The sequence below is a fragment of the Mustela nigripes genome, chromosome 11, assembly GCF_022355385.1.
Source record: "Mustela nigripes isolate SB6536 chromosome 11, MUSNIG.SB6536, whole genome shotgun sequence".
Classification (NCBI taxonomy): Eukaryota; Metazoa; Chordata; class Mammalia; order Carnivora; family Mustelidae; genus Mustela; species Mustela nigripes.
The window spans coordinates 36,415,495-36,430,021 of record NC_081567.1 but is presented as its reverse complement, the minus strand read 5'-3'; the positions used below and the strand labels follow the sequence as shown (position 1 = coordinate 36,430,021).

The following is a 14,527-nucleotide window of genomic DNA, read 5'->3' as shown; positions in this document are numbered from 1 at the left end:
CAACGCCTGGTATCTGTGAATCATTATATAACATATAATATACTATATATACTGTTATTGTATAATTATATGTTATTATATATTATGTAATATATATATTATACTATATATAATATTATTATATAATTATATAATTATAATTTTTATATGTAATATTATTTTAATATAACATATATATAATATAGTATATGCTATACTACTCTATTAAAATTCTAGTTTTCTCAAATGGCAACCCTTATCTCAAGCAGTTTTCCCACAGCAGTCAGACGCACTGCTTCCTGCCCGCGATGGTGAAGGACAGCAGCCGTACGAGGCATCCTCGCCTTACTCCCAGCCCAAGCCGGCAGGCCTGACGTTTGTGACGATGTCTGATGAGTTCTCTCCTCTTGAAAAAGACTCCTGCAGTTCCTTGCGTCCCACCACCACTTGAACAACACTACGTGCCAACTCACTGTGGGCTCCCTGTGGTCCAGACAGGCTGTTAAGCACTTCCTTCGTTTCATCTCTCACCACGACTCTCCATTGCATTGTGTCTCCCATTTCATGGATCGAGGCTCAGGGAGGTTAAGTGATTTGCCCAAGGATGCATAACTGGGGAGCAGCTGAGTTTTGAGAGAAACCAAGGCTTCACGGACACCAGCCTTTGTGCGGGATAATTGACTGTGTTCCCACATTAAAAAAAAAAAAAACAAGGGACATGTCTGTTAAATGGGCACATACCTTTTTCGCGGTATTGATCTAGCCCCGTGATTGATTTCCACTCACTCATCCCATCAGCGGGTATTGACTGAGGGCCTGGGTTGTGTCCCAGGCACTGGGGGATGTGAAGGGGAACAAGTTAGAGTCCGACCCTGTGAGTGTGGCTGGGGTGGGGGCATAGTGACAGCAAGGGCGACCACAAGGGAAGGAGGGAGGGCCCTCTGCTGGTGATGAAGTGCCGTGAATGAGACACAGTGCACGAGGCAGAGCAGGTGGCGGTCATGGTGGCCAGAGAAGGCCTCTGAGAGAAGACTGCTCGGGAACAGTGACTGAAGGGTGAGAAACAGTTCATCATGCAGGGAGCTAGGGGATAGCAAGTGCAAATGCCCTTCGTGATCTGGCAACGCAGAGTTGCTGGAGCGTGGTGAACGGGCAAGGGCGCTCACGGATGGAAGGGTTAGGAGACAAGGTTAGCGGGCAGTTGAGACCTGCTCACGGTCTTAAGGACTTTGGCTTTGTTCTAAGTGTGGTAGGAAGCCACTGGAGGGAGTGACTTGATTGATTCATATTCGATCTCTCCTGCCGTCTGTGAGCTGCATGGACAGATTTTCTAGTACTGAGTCAACCTTGGAGTCTTGAATACCCTCCTCCATTTATATCAGGCCATGTGAAACAGGCCGCCTAGCACGAGAGTAGATACGGAAGACATTAGAACATGGTATAGAGCCCAGGAACAAATACATATTTACATGACGTACATAGGAAGGCGTTTGGTAATGTGGAGAAAAAAATAACATTTTAAATCAGTGGAAATGGTGTTTGGGGCAAACTGGTCAGTCTATGAAAAATATACTTGGAGCTCTAATTCATAGTGAGTGTAAAATTTTATTTCACTTTCGATTAAAGAATTAAAATTAAAAACATGAAACCATGAAAACGGAATAAGAAAATATGGGAGAATATTTTAAAATATTCTTTGGGTGAGGAAGGCTTTTTTTTTGAAGCAACATGTAAACTCTTGAAGTCACAAAGGGAAGACTAACAGACTTGCCTTAATTTCAAATTTCCAAATAACAGTAAAAGCCATCAATATAATTGGGAAAAAAAAAAGTTGGTGTGCCCGGGTGGCTCAGTGGGTTAAGCCTCTGCCTTCCACTCAGGTCATGGTCTCAGGGTCCTGGGATCGAGCCCCGCATCCGGCTTCCTGCTCAGTGGGTTGTCTGCTTCTTCCTCCCCCCTCTGCCTCTCTGCCTACTTGTGATCTCTGTCTCTCTGTCATATAAATAAATAAAATCTTTGAAAAAATAAAATAAAATTGAAAAAAACCTCAAGCCAGGAGTCACCCTTTGCAATATACATGAAAGAGCACTAATGTCCTGAACATATGGAGAGCTCCTGTAAATCGCTAAGAAATTAATAAGTAACTAAATAGAATTATGGACACAGATAGATACTTATGGACACAGAAATAGAAAAAAGGATACAGATAATTCAGAGAAGTATAAATGCCCAGGGCATTGAAAAGATGCTCATTCTCACTAATGATCAAGAAAAAAATCAAAACTAGGAACTACTATTTTTCGCCTGACAAAAATTTTAATGACCTAACAGGCTGCATTGGTGAGAATGTGGGAGTGGTAGGAATCTTAACAGAGTTGGTGAGAAGGTAAATTAGTATGATTCGGGATTATATTTTGGCATTATCTATTGCTATTAAATATCTTCTGACTGAGAAGTTCCACTTCTGGGAGTTTATCCCAAGCAATTAAGTGGATACGTGTACAACGATGTGACCACAAGGATGATTCCGAAGCATTCTTTGTAATAAGAAGATGAATGGGAAATAATCTAAATTTTTGTTCAAAGAGGTTTGGTAAAATACAATGGAAAACTCTCTGGCCATAAAAAATAAGGTCAAACTGGAGAAGCATTCACAGTGTATTTTTTTTAGCTGTGTCATAAAGGTTTTAATTACCTTTTTGAGGTATAATTTATATTTTAAAATGCACCCATTTCAAGCATAGAGCTAGATGAGTTCTGACAAAGGTTTACACCCCTGCAGCAACTACCACACTCAAGACCTTGAACATTTCTTCCTCCCAAAAAATCCCCTCGTGAACCTTTGCAGTCTGTTTCAACCACACCCCTCTGGCCCTGAGTCGCAGATCTGCTCTTTTTCTCTAAGATTAGTTTTGTCTTTTCTAGGATTTCATATAAGTAGAATCATGTGGATCTTTTTTTTTTTTTTTTTTTTTTCATTTAAAAATTGTGGTTAAATAGGGGCACCTGCATGGCTCAGTCATTTAAGCGTCCAACTCTTGATTTTGGCTCAGGTCATGACCTCAGGATTGTGAATTAGCTCCAATCTTTAAAAGATAAAGATTTATTTATTTGAGAGCGAGAGTACGTGCATGAGTGTGAGGGGGGAAGGGCATCGGGAGAGACTCCTCAAGAGGACTCCCCACTGAGCACAGAGCCCCATGCAGGTCTCGATCTCATGACCCTGAAATCATGACCTTAGCTGAAACCAAAAATCCAACAGTCAGTTGGCTGGGCCACTGAGGCACCCTCTTGCTTTCAGTTCTTGAGCGTATACCCACAAGTGGAATTTCTGGGTCATTTGGTAGTTTTTTTTTTTTTAATTTTTGAGGACCTGCCAAACTCTTTTCACTGTAGCTTTTCCATTTTACAGTCCCACCAAAAGTGCATAAGGGTCCCAGTTTTTCCGCTTTCTCACCAAGGCTTGTTGTTCTTTGTGTTTTTGAGAGTCGCCGTCCTAATGCATGCGAGGTGGTATCTCATTATCGTCTTGGATTTGTTTCACTAGTGATGAGTGAATTTGAGCATCCTTTCATGTGCTTAGTGCCTAGTTGCATATCTTCTTTGGGGAAATATTCTATTGAAATCCTTTGCCCATTTTTACGTCCGGTTTTTGTTGTTGCTGTTGAGTTGTAAGAGATCTCTGTATATTCTGGATATTAATCTCTTATTAGATATATGATTTGTAAATATTTTCTCCCATCCTGTAGGTTCCCTTTTATTCTGTGGGTAGTATCTTTTGATGCACCAAAGTGTCCAATTCTCATGAAGCTCAATTTGTCTATTTTCTCTTTTGTTACCTATATATAGCTGTAACTTCAGTGTCACATCTAAGAAATCATCACCAGATCCCATGTCATGAAGCTTTGTGTTTTCTTCTAAAAATTTTATTACTTAGGTCTTACATTTAGGTCCTTGATCCTTTTGGAGCTTATTTTTGTATATGATATTAGGTAAGATAGGTAAGGGTCCAACTTCATGCTTTTGCATGTGGCTGTCCAATTTTCACAGTACGATCTGTGGAAAAGACTGTCCTTTCCTCATTGTCAGAAATCTTTTTACCATATAAGTGAGGATGTCTTTCTGGGCTCTCTATTCAGTTCTGTTCATTTGTACGTCTGTCGCTATGCCAATACCATAATGTCTTGATTATTGTAGCTTTGTACTGATTTTGAAATTAAGAAGTATATGTCTTCTAGTTTTGTTCTTTTTCAAGACTTTTTTTTTTGGCTATTTGGCATCCCTTAAGATTCCATATGAATTTAGGATGAGTTTTTCTATTTCTGTAGAAAATTTTAAGATTTTAATATAATTGCATTGGATCTGTAGACAGCTTTGGGTAGTATGGATATTTCAATAATAGTAAGTCTTCCAATCCATGAACATGGGATGTGTTTCCATTTATTTTCTTCTTTAATTTCTTTCAGCAGCAGTTTGTCACTTTCATTGTGCAAATCATTTACCTCCTTGATTAAGTTAATTCCTAAGCATTTTATTATTTTTGATGCTATTTTGAATGGAGTTGTTTTGTAATTTCCTTTTCAGATTGTTCATTGTTTACATATGAAAATACAATTTCTATTTGTGTGTTGACTTGTACTCTGCTACTTTTCTGAAACTTCTTAAAGTTTATTTATTTAAGTAATCTCTACACCCAATGTGAGGCTCAAACTCATGACCCTGAGATCAAGTCACATGCTCTTCTGACTGAATCAGCCAGGTACCCCCTGTTGAGTGTTTTTATTATAAAATAATATTTAGGGGCACCCAAGTGGCTGTGTTGGTTGAATGTCTGCTTTTGGCTCAGGTCATGATCCTGGGGTCCTGGGATAGAGCCCTGCATTGGATTTGTTGCTCAGCAGGGAGTCTGCTTCTCCCTCTACCTGGCCTGTGCTCTCTCTTTCTCACTCTCAAATAAATAAATAAAATCTTTTTTTTTAAGATTTTATTTATTTATTTGACAGAGAGAAATCACAAGTAGTCGGAGAGGCAGGCAGAGAGAGAGAGAGGGAAGCAGGCTCCCTGCTGAGCAGAGAGCCCGATGCGGGACTCGATCCCAGGACCCTGAGATCATGACCTGAGCTGAAGGCAGCGGCTCAACCCACTGAGCCACCCAGGTGCCCCTAAATAAATAAAATCTTTAAGGACAAAAAAAGAAAGGATATTCAATTTTGTCAAATGCTTTTTCTGCATCAGTTGAGATGATCATGTGGTTTTTTCTTTATTCTGTTGATGTACATTACATTGATCAATTTTCCTATGTTAAATCATCATTGCATTCTGGGAATACATTCCTGACTTTTTTTTTTTTTTTAAGATTTTATTTATTTGACAGAGATCACAAGTAGGTATAGAGGCAGGTAGAGAGAGAGGAAGGGAAGCAGGCTCCCTGCTGAGCAGAGAGCCCGATGTGGGGCTCGATCCCAGGACCCTGAGATCACGACCTGAGCAGAAGGCCGAGGCTTTAACCCACTGAGCCACGCAGGTGCCCCATTCCTGACTTTACTAAATGATTAAATTGATTAAGTTCCTGAAATTTATTTTTGTTGAGGATTTTTGCATTTGTGTTCTTAAGGAATATTTGTCCATAGTTTTCTTTTCTTGTAATGTCTTTGGCTTTGGTAGACTGGACCTCATAGAATGAGTTAGGAAGGGGGTGCCTACATGGCTCAGCTGGTTAAGCCTTTGATTCAGGTCATGATCCTGGGTCCCACATCGGGCTCCCTGCTCCGTGGGGAGCATGCTTCTTCTTATCTCTCTGCCTGCCGCTCCCCCTGCTTGTGCTCTCTTTCTCTCTGTCAAATAAATAAATAAAACCTTTAAAAAGAAACACGGGGTGCCTGGGTGGCTCGGTGGGTTGAGCCTCTGCCTTCGGCCTGGGCAAGGAGCCTTGCCTGTGGTGATTGTCTAGTAAGAAGTTGCTACGACTGAGGTTAAAGAGGTTTCTGCCTGTGTTTTCCCCTAGGATTTTAATGGTTTCCTGTCTCATACTTAGGTCTTTCATCCATTTTGAGTTTCTGTTTGTGTATGGTGCATGTAAGTGGTCCGGTTTCATTCTTCTGCGTGTGGCTGTCCAGTTTCCCAACATTATTTGTAGGAGAGACTGTTTTCCATTGAATATTCCTTCTTGCTTTATTGAAGAGTTCCTTACCATATAGTTTTGGGTCCTGTTGATTTTTTGTAGTGAGATGTTTAAATTTCTATCCTATTTTCTTTTGTATCTATATTATAGCTATTTTCTTTGTGGTTACCATGGGATTGTATTTAACATCCTGAAATTACAACTAATTTGAATTTGTACCAGCCTGACTTCGCAGTATATAAAAACCCCGCTCCTCTGTCATTCCATCTGACCTTTCTGGTTGTCAACGTCACAGTGTTGCATCATTATACAGTGTGCCCTCCAAACGTAAATTAATGATTTTTAAAAATTCTCTAGTCTCTTTTCTTTAATTTTAAAACATTTCTAAGTAATCTGTACACCCAGTGTGGGGCTTGAACTCACAAGTGTGAGATCAAGAGTCACTTGTTCTACCAACTGAGTCAGCCACGCGCCCCTTCTTTAGTTTCTTAAATTATGCAGAAACAGAATTTGGAGTTATAAACCAAAGTTGCGGTAATACTGGCTTGTGCACCATTTTTTTTTTTTCCTGTAAAGTCTGCTAATAATCTTACTGAGGTTCTTTTATGTGAGAGTTTCCTCCGTCTTGCTTGTTTCAATGTTTTCTTTTTGTCTTTGTCTTTTGAAAGTTTGGTTATAATGTGTCTTAGTTTGGGCCTCTTTGAGTTCATCATACCTGGAATTTATTGAGCTTCCTGGATATTTGATAATGTATTTTTATATGGAAAAAAATTAAGATGTGGAGAATTATGATAGAATACCGTTTGGGGGGAGGTTGTGGTAATCAGATACCATTTTTGTCTGGCCATATATATAGAAAAGCTGGAACTATAGGACAGTGTGATTAAGAAATTGTTTTTTATTTTTTGAATTTTTTTCTTTTCTTTTCTTCTCTTTTTTCTTCTTTTCTTTTTTTCATTTCTCTTTTCTTCCCTTCCCTTCTCTTCTCTTCTTTTCTTTTTTCAAGTAGGCTCTGCACCCAGTGTGAGCCTTGAACTCATGGTCCTGTGATCAAGAGTTGCATGCAGTGGTGCTTGGGTGGCTCAGTGGGTTAAAGCCTCTGCCTTCAGCTCAGGTCACGATCCTGGGATCAAGCCCCACATCAGGCTCTCTGCTTAGCAGGAGCCTGCTTCCCTTCCTCTCTCTCTGTCTACCTGTCTGCCTACTTGTGATCTCTGTCTGTCAAATAAATAAAATCTTAAAAAAAAAAAAAAAAAAAAGAATTGCATGCACTACCAACTGAGCCAGCCAGGTGCCCCTGTTTTGTAAATTTCAACTGCTTAGATTTTGGTAACATTTATTGCTTCCCCACCTCATTTAAATAGATTGCTTACAGAATTATGAAAGTAATATATGCTCATTAAAAACATTTAAATAATATAAAAGCAAGTTAAGTATATGCCTCACATTTATTCCCTAGGAGGAACCTTTTCTGGTTGATGTTTTGTTTTGTTTTCATTTTTTAATTAGATGTTAGTGCATTAGGGAAAATGAGACTATGAAAGGTATCGGGATAGGACAAGGAAAAAAAAAGCTGCCACTAACTATTCCCAGTTGACATGATTATATTCACTAAGAATCCAAAAGAATCTACAATTGATTAGAACTAACACATGAACTTAGCAAAGTTTCTGAACACAAGATAAATACATAAAAATGTCATATATATTTCTTCTTGCTAGCAATAATGAAATTGAAAGTAAAATCTTGAAATGTTTAAAAAGCAAATTTCTAAGAATAAATTTAGCAAACAATTTGCAAGACCTCCACACTGAAAACTACAAAAGATACTAAAAGAAATTAAAGAAGACCTAACGGAGGGATTTAACATATTCATGGGTTAGAAGACTTAATATTGGTAAAATGTTATCTCTTCCCAAATTGACATATAAATTGAACAACTTTCTTTTTTTTTTAAAGATTTAAAAAAAAATTTATTTATTTGACAGATAGAGATCACAAGTAGGCAGAGAGGCAGGCAGAGAGAGAAACAGAGAAGCAGGCTCCCCGCTTCTCCATCTCTCTCTGCCTGCCTCTCTGGAACCTGGGATCATGACCCAAGCCAAAGGCAAAGGCTTTACCCACTGAACCCCCAGGCACCTACAACTTTCTAATCAAAATTCCAGCAAGATTTTTTGATGAGGAAGGGAGGGTAGATGTTAGCTAGCTGATTCTCAGATATGTATGTATGTAAAGCAAAAGACTCTGGACTAGCCAAAATTATTTTGAAAAAGCAGAACAAAGCTAGAAAACTTACACTACACAATATCAAAGCTAGTCTAGGGATGTGGGTATTGCCACAAAGGCAGACAAATACCAGTAGAGCGTCCAGAGAGAGACCCACACGTGTATGGTCACCAGATGTGAAACAAGGGCTCCGCTGTAGTTCAGCGGAGAAAGGATGGCCTTTGTCTTAAATTGTGCTGCTCCGGGACGCCTGGGTGGCTCAGTTGGTTAAGCAGCTGCCTTCGGCTCAGGTCATGATCCCAGCGTCCTGGGATTGAGTCCCACATCAGGCTCCTTGCTGGGCGGGGAGCCTGCTTCCCCCTCTGCCTCTGTCTGCCTGTGCTCGCTCTCTCTCTCTGATAAATAAATAAAATCTTTAAAAAAAAATTTGTGCTGCTCCAATGAGATAGTCTTATAGGAAAATGGACCTTGACCCCTTCCCTCCCATCATGCACAAAAATTAATTCAAGTTGGATCATAGATGTAAATGTGTGTGTAAGACAGCCAAGCCTTTAGAAAAAACTACAGAGGGGCGCCTGGGTGGCTCAGTGGGTTAAGCCTCTGCCTTCGGCTCAGGTCATGATCCCAGGGTCCTGGGATTGAGCCCCGCATCGGGCTTTCTGCTCAGCAGGGAGCCTGCTTCTTCCTCTCTCTTCTGCCTGCCTCTCTGACTACTTGTGATCTCTCTCTGTCAAATATATAAATAAAATCTTAAAAAAAAGAAAAAAGAAAAAACTACAGAATGCTTTAAGGAACTTGAGCTAGGTAAGAACTAGACAGAGCACACAAAAGCACTAACCATTAAAGGAAAGAGTGACATATTAGGATTCATTAAAATTAGGGATATCTGTTCAACAGAAGACAGTTTTAAAGTTTTGTTTTTTTTTTTTTTAAAGGGTGAGAAAGCAGACTGCTGACTAGGGGATGTCTCTGATACATTTAAAAATCAGTGAGACAGCCCAGTTAAAATTGAGCCAAAAAATTGAAGATGTATCACAAAAGATAATATCCTTAGTCATTAGAGAGGCGCCTGGGTGGCTCAGTTGGTTAAGCATCAGACTCTTGATTTGGGCTCAGGTCATGGTCTCAGGGTCATGAGATCAAGTCCTGCATCCAGCTCTTTGCTTGGCAGGGAGCCTGCTTAAGATTTTCTCTCTCTCACCTCTGCCCTTCCCCCCTTCTTAGAAAGAAAATGTTTAAAATAGTAAAATATAGATATATAGATATATAATATATATATTATATATATATAATATATAAATCCATATATCTATATAGAGATATATATATCTCTATATAGATATATAGAGAGATATACATATATAGAGATATATATATAGAGAGAGATATAGAGAGAGATATATATACAGATCTATCTATCTATCTATATCCTCAGTCATCAGAGAAATGGAAACTGAGATCACTTTGGAAAAATGTTTGGTGGTGATAAGACTAATTATGCCTGTTTTTTGTGATCCAGCAATTCCCTGCCTGGGTGTGTGTATGTCCAACAGAAATAAGTGTTTATATCAATCAACACAGTGTGTCAGATTATTCTAGCAGCTTTATTCATAGTGTTCAAAAAAGTGGAAACAGGGCGCCTGGGTGGCTCAGTTGGTTGGACGACTGCCTTCGGCTCAGGTCATGATCCTGGAGTCCCAGGATCGAGTCCCATATCAGGCTCCCAGCTGCATGGGAAGTCTGCTTCTCCCTCTGACCTTCTCCTCGCTCATGTTCTCTCTCACTGTCTCTCTCTCAAATAAATAAATAAAAATCTTTAAAAAAAAAAAAAGTGGAAACAACCAATATCCATCAACAATAGAAGGGTTTCCTTTTTTTTTTTTTTTTCTTTTTTGGTACATTCATACAGTCTGGTCTCTGCCTAGTAGTGACAGAACACGAAGGACTGACACACTCAGCTGTGTGGCCGACTCTCGCAGACGTGTGAAGTGAGAGGAATGAGACCACACTCTGTGATTCCTGAAGTCAGGCCCATCCAGTAAGGCAGAGGCAGAGCAGTGGCTGCCCTCGGGGGTGGCTCCGAATGGGCAGGGGAGTTCTGGGGCACTGGAAACCTCCACACGTGGATCTGCTTGGGACAGACACGCAGGCATGTACACGTGTAAGAACCCGTGGAGTTCTCTTTACTATCTGTAAGTTATAGCTCAAATCAAATCCAGTGATGCTCACAGTTTTCTACAAATGCAAATGTGCCTAAACCCAAAGGAAGCAATGTTCCTGTGGCCCCTTAGCCCACGAGGCCAGGATGCTAGGGCGTCTGTCCGGCTGTTGGCGTCAGTGATGGTCAACAGCCTGGAGCTGGACGTGGCCTTCTGAAACTGGTTGTCCAGAGGCCCCCATGGGTGACAGACTGCTGCTGCCGGGGGCAGGGGTGGTGGCCATATGAGGGGACAAGGCTCAGTGCTTTTCCGCTCTGGCAGGACAGTGTCTAGAGCAGTTTTTTTTTTTTTTTAAAGATTTTATTTATTTATTTGACAGAGAGAGATCACAAGTAGGCAGAGAGGCAGGCAGAGAGAGAGAGAGAGAGGGAAGCAGGCTCCCTGCTGAGCAGAGAGCCTGACGCGGGACTCGATCCCAGGACCCTGAAATCATAACCTGAGCCGAAGGCAGCAGCTTAACCCACTGAGCCACGCAGGTGCCCCTCTAGAGCAGTTTTTATTTATTTATTTATTTATTTATTTTTTTTTTTAAGATTTTATTTATTAATTTGACAGAGAGAAATCACAAGTAGACGGAGAGGCAGGCAGAGAGAGAGAGAGAGAGGGAAGCAGGCTCTCCGCTGAGCAGAGAGCCCGATGCGGGACTCGATCCCAGGACTCTGAGATCATGACCTGAGCCGAAGGCAGCGGCTTAACCCACTGAGCCACCCAGGCGCCCCTAGAGCAGTTTTTAAATGTAATTTATTAAAATAGGCACAGCATAAAAACTGCCATTGTAACCATTTCTTTAAATGTACGATTCAGTGGTACTAAGTGCATTTTCAATGCTGTGAGACCATCACCACTATCTACCTCTCGACTTTTTCATCCCCTGAATGGGAACTCTGCCCCTGTGAAGCACTAGCTGGCCATTTCCTTCCTCCCAGCCCCTGACACCCACCCTTCTGCTTTCTGTCACTGTGAAGCTGACTTCTCTAGGGACCTCACCAAAATGAAGTCATATGGTGTCTGGCCTGTGTCTGGCCTCTTTCACTGAAGATACTGTTTTCCAGGTTGATCCTTGTTTTAACACATATCAACATTTCATTCCTTTTTAAGACTAAGTAATATTCCATCTTATGGACAGACCACATTTTGTGTTCACTCATCCCTCAACAGACATTTGGATTGTTTCTACCTTTTTTCTCTTGTGAGTAAATGCTGCTGTGGACACGGGTGTGCAAATACCTGTTCAAGTCCCTGCTTTCAGCCCTTGGGGTGTATGTACTCAGAGGAGGAATGGCCTAATCAGACAGCTCTTCCACGCAGCACTATTTTTAAAAAGCCACTGCTTAGCCCAACCACCTAGAGGTGTCTTTGGTGTGAGGTAGGACCTCAACACGTGTAGTTTAAAGCTACCCAGATGATTGTAAGGAGCTGGCAGAATTGAGAACCGCTAGATCAGAGAGGCTGGGCAAGTGACAGAGGAGGGACCACAGCAGGCAAGAGTTAGGGGAGAGGAGACAGGACCGAGTGTGCTGGGAAGGTGGGAGGGGTGAGTTCCCCCCGCCCCCACCTTGCAGTCCCATCAGGCTCTCTGTGTTGGAAACCAGCACTTCCTCTGAATCAGACACTGCTCTTTCTTAAGCCCTGCCGACCTCAGGGGAGAGGGTCAGATTTAGCAAATTAAGATACAGGACGCCTACTAAAATTTCACTTTCAGATAAACAATGGTTCTTTCAGTATAAGTATATCCCAAGTATTCCATGGGGTGTACTTATACTTTAAAATCCAAGGCCAGCATCAGAGGCTGACGAGAGAGCTCCTTCCCGGGACAGCTACCTGGCCACTCGTGGCAGCAGGCCCTGTGTGCAGCCTAGATGCTGCCCTGCAGGGTGGAACTCACCCCAGGCCTCTGAGTGGAGCGTGACCCAGGGGCCACTTGTCCACCAGGGACAGTCAGACAGGTCCTGCCCAGTGTAGTCATCCTCTAGTGAGAGTGGAAAGAGGCCCCGCCAGCCTCAAGGTGGGGAAGATGGAGGGCAGGTGGGCCTCGGGGGGCCTTGCGGGATCTGAAGGCCAGAAGTCGGTCAGTATGAGAAGGTCTGAGCTGTGCTTGGCGGGGCCAGCCCAGACGGACGCCCTTCCCCCAGAGCCCGGCTTCCCCTTGCCCACGCATCCTCCAGAGCCTCGTCCGTGGCGTGGGACGCAGCGGAGGACCTGTGCTCGCTGGTTTCGCTGTCACTCAGACCCTGTCCCTCAGGCTCTACAGCTGAGCTTCTGTCTCATCCCTGAGACATCCCTGAGCGCTGACTCATCAGCTCTCTCAGCAGGTCCTGTCTTGTCCTGTGCTCCCCTTCCTGGGGCCTTAGTCTTAGCCGTCTGTGGCCTGTGCACGACAGCCAGCCTCCTTCCGCCCGCCTGGACTCCATGGCTGTAAACCCCACAGAGCTGACCTCCTGCCTGGCCTGCCCTTCCCTCAGGCCACGGGCGCAGGGATGCTTCTCTCTCCCGACTCCCTGCCCCCACGCCGCCTCCCAAGGTCCAAGAGCGCAGTTCTCAGCGCCCTTGAGGTAGCCCAGCACCATGGCTGTGGACCACTTGAAACCAAACAGCCTTTCCCAGAGAGTGAAGGAAGAGGTGCCTTTGCTGCAGGACACGGCCCTCGTGAGACTGCTGTGCCCCTGGGACAGAGGAGGTCCGGCCAGCCGGCACCCCACCTGGGAGCCAGCCTCAGGGTGGCCTAGGGTGGCCAAGAGTGAGACCCCAGCTCGGGGAAAGCCTGTGGCCCCCATTGAGGAGACCCAGAGGAGCTTGGGAGCCCAGAAGCTCGGCCACGGCCCCCATGCCCAGAAGCCACACCAGCCCAGCTCAGCGGCACCTTCTGAGAAGGCCTGTGTGGTTGCCATCTCTCTCAGAGTGACATGCCTCGTCTCTGTCCGAAGGAGTGGCTGGGAGAGAGCCCTTGGGGCTGCCCACCCAACAGGACCCCAGCCCACCTGCACCATCCACCCTTGGCGCTCGGGACCCTGGGACAAGTCTGGCATCATCACCCCCATCTTACAGGCGGAAGGGGAAGCCAGGAATGGAGCCCAGGTCTGCAGATGGCAGGTTTCGCCCCTGCGCTGCCCTGCTCGACCTCCCTTCTGCCTGGCTGCAGCCCTTGCTGGCTACTTCCTGCTCCTCCTAGCCCGTCATTAGTCCCGGGCAGCTGGGCTGTGTCCCCTCGGCCCATTGAGGGCCGCCCTTGGGCACATGTTTGTTTATTCCCCACGGAGAACTAGTCCTGCTCAGCAGCTGCCAGCACCCATGGGGACATGTTCTCCGCGCCACCAGCCACTGCCCCCTAGAGCAGCTCAGGCCCTAAAAGTCACGGTCCTTCTTGCGGTCTCTTCTTCCTCCCCCATCCCGTGCTGAGGCAGCCCGGGCTTGACTTACCTCCTGGGCCTCATTGTCCTAGGGAGGCTGAGACTGGGGGGCTGGGGCTGCTCCATCCCAGGGCTCCCACGCTCAGCCCTGCTCCAGTGGGCGGAGGCAGCGGCGTGATGGCAGGGTCGGGGGGGTGTGTCCCGGGATTCTTTGTGGCCCGCTGGCCAGGCCTCGAGCCCTCAGGATCTATGCAAGGCAGGAGCCAGGTCTTGCGGGAAGGGATGGGGAGGCGCTGCCCATGCAGGGCAGGGGGGTTGCGGCCCACCGGCTCTTGCAGTCCCCCGAGCCCACCGGTTGTCACGCCAGCTGGGGCTCCTCACCTCTTCCTGTGCCGGGCTCCACCTCAACCCTCCTTCCTGTCTGATTTCAAAAGCCAACAGCCTTTCAGACGAATCAGTGAGCCGCGGCTGCCCGGATTGGCCCTGTCGCTGCCTGTAAGTCAGAGAGGCAGGGGTGCTGCTAGGATCTCGATTTGAGGACCCTTGCAGACGTCATGCTCAGCAGAGGTCCAACCAAGGCCACAGAGGAAAACAGTCTCAGCACCAGCAGACCTTGGTTTTTGTGGGGCCGGAGG

At 44.6% G+C, this 14,527-nt stretch overlaps 1 protein-coding gene across 4 annotated transcripts in view; it reads right to left on the bottom strand.

The window, feature by feature from the left end:
* NLRC3 (NLR family CARD domain containing 3) overlaps window positions 1-14,295 on the bottom strand; it is a 40,115-nt gene extending 25,820 nt beyond the window's left edge. For all 4 annotated transcript variants that reach the window (XM_059415478.1, XM_059415476.1, XM_059415477.1 and 1 more), the window contains exon 1: window positions 13,963-14,295. The gene's annotated coding sequence lies outside the window, so the exon portion shown is untranslated. The remainder of the gene's footprint in view (window positions 1-13,962) is intronic.
* Window positions 14,296-14,527: the final 232 nt, after the last annotated feature.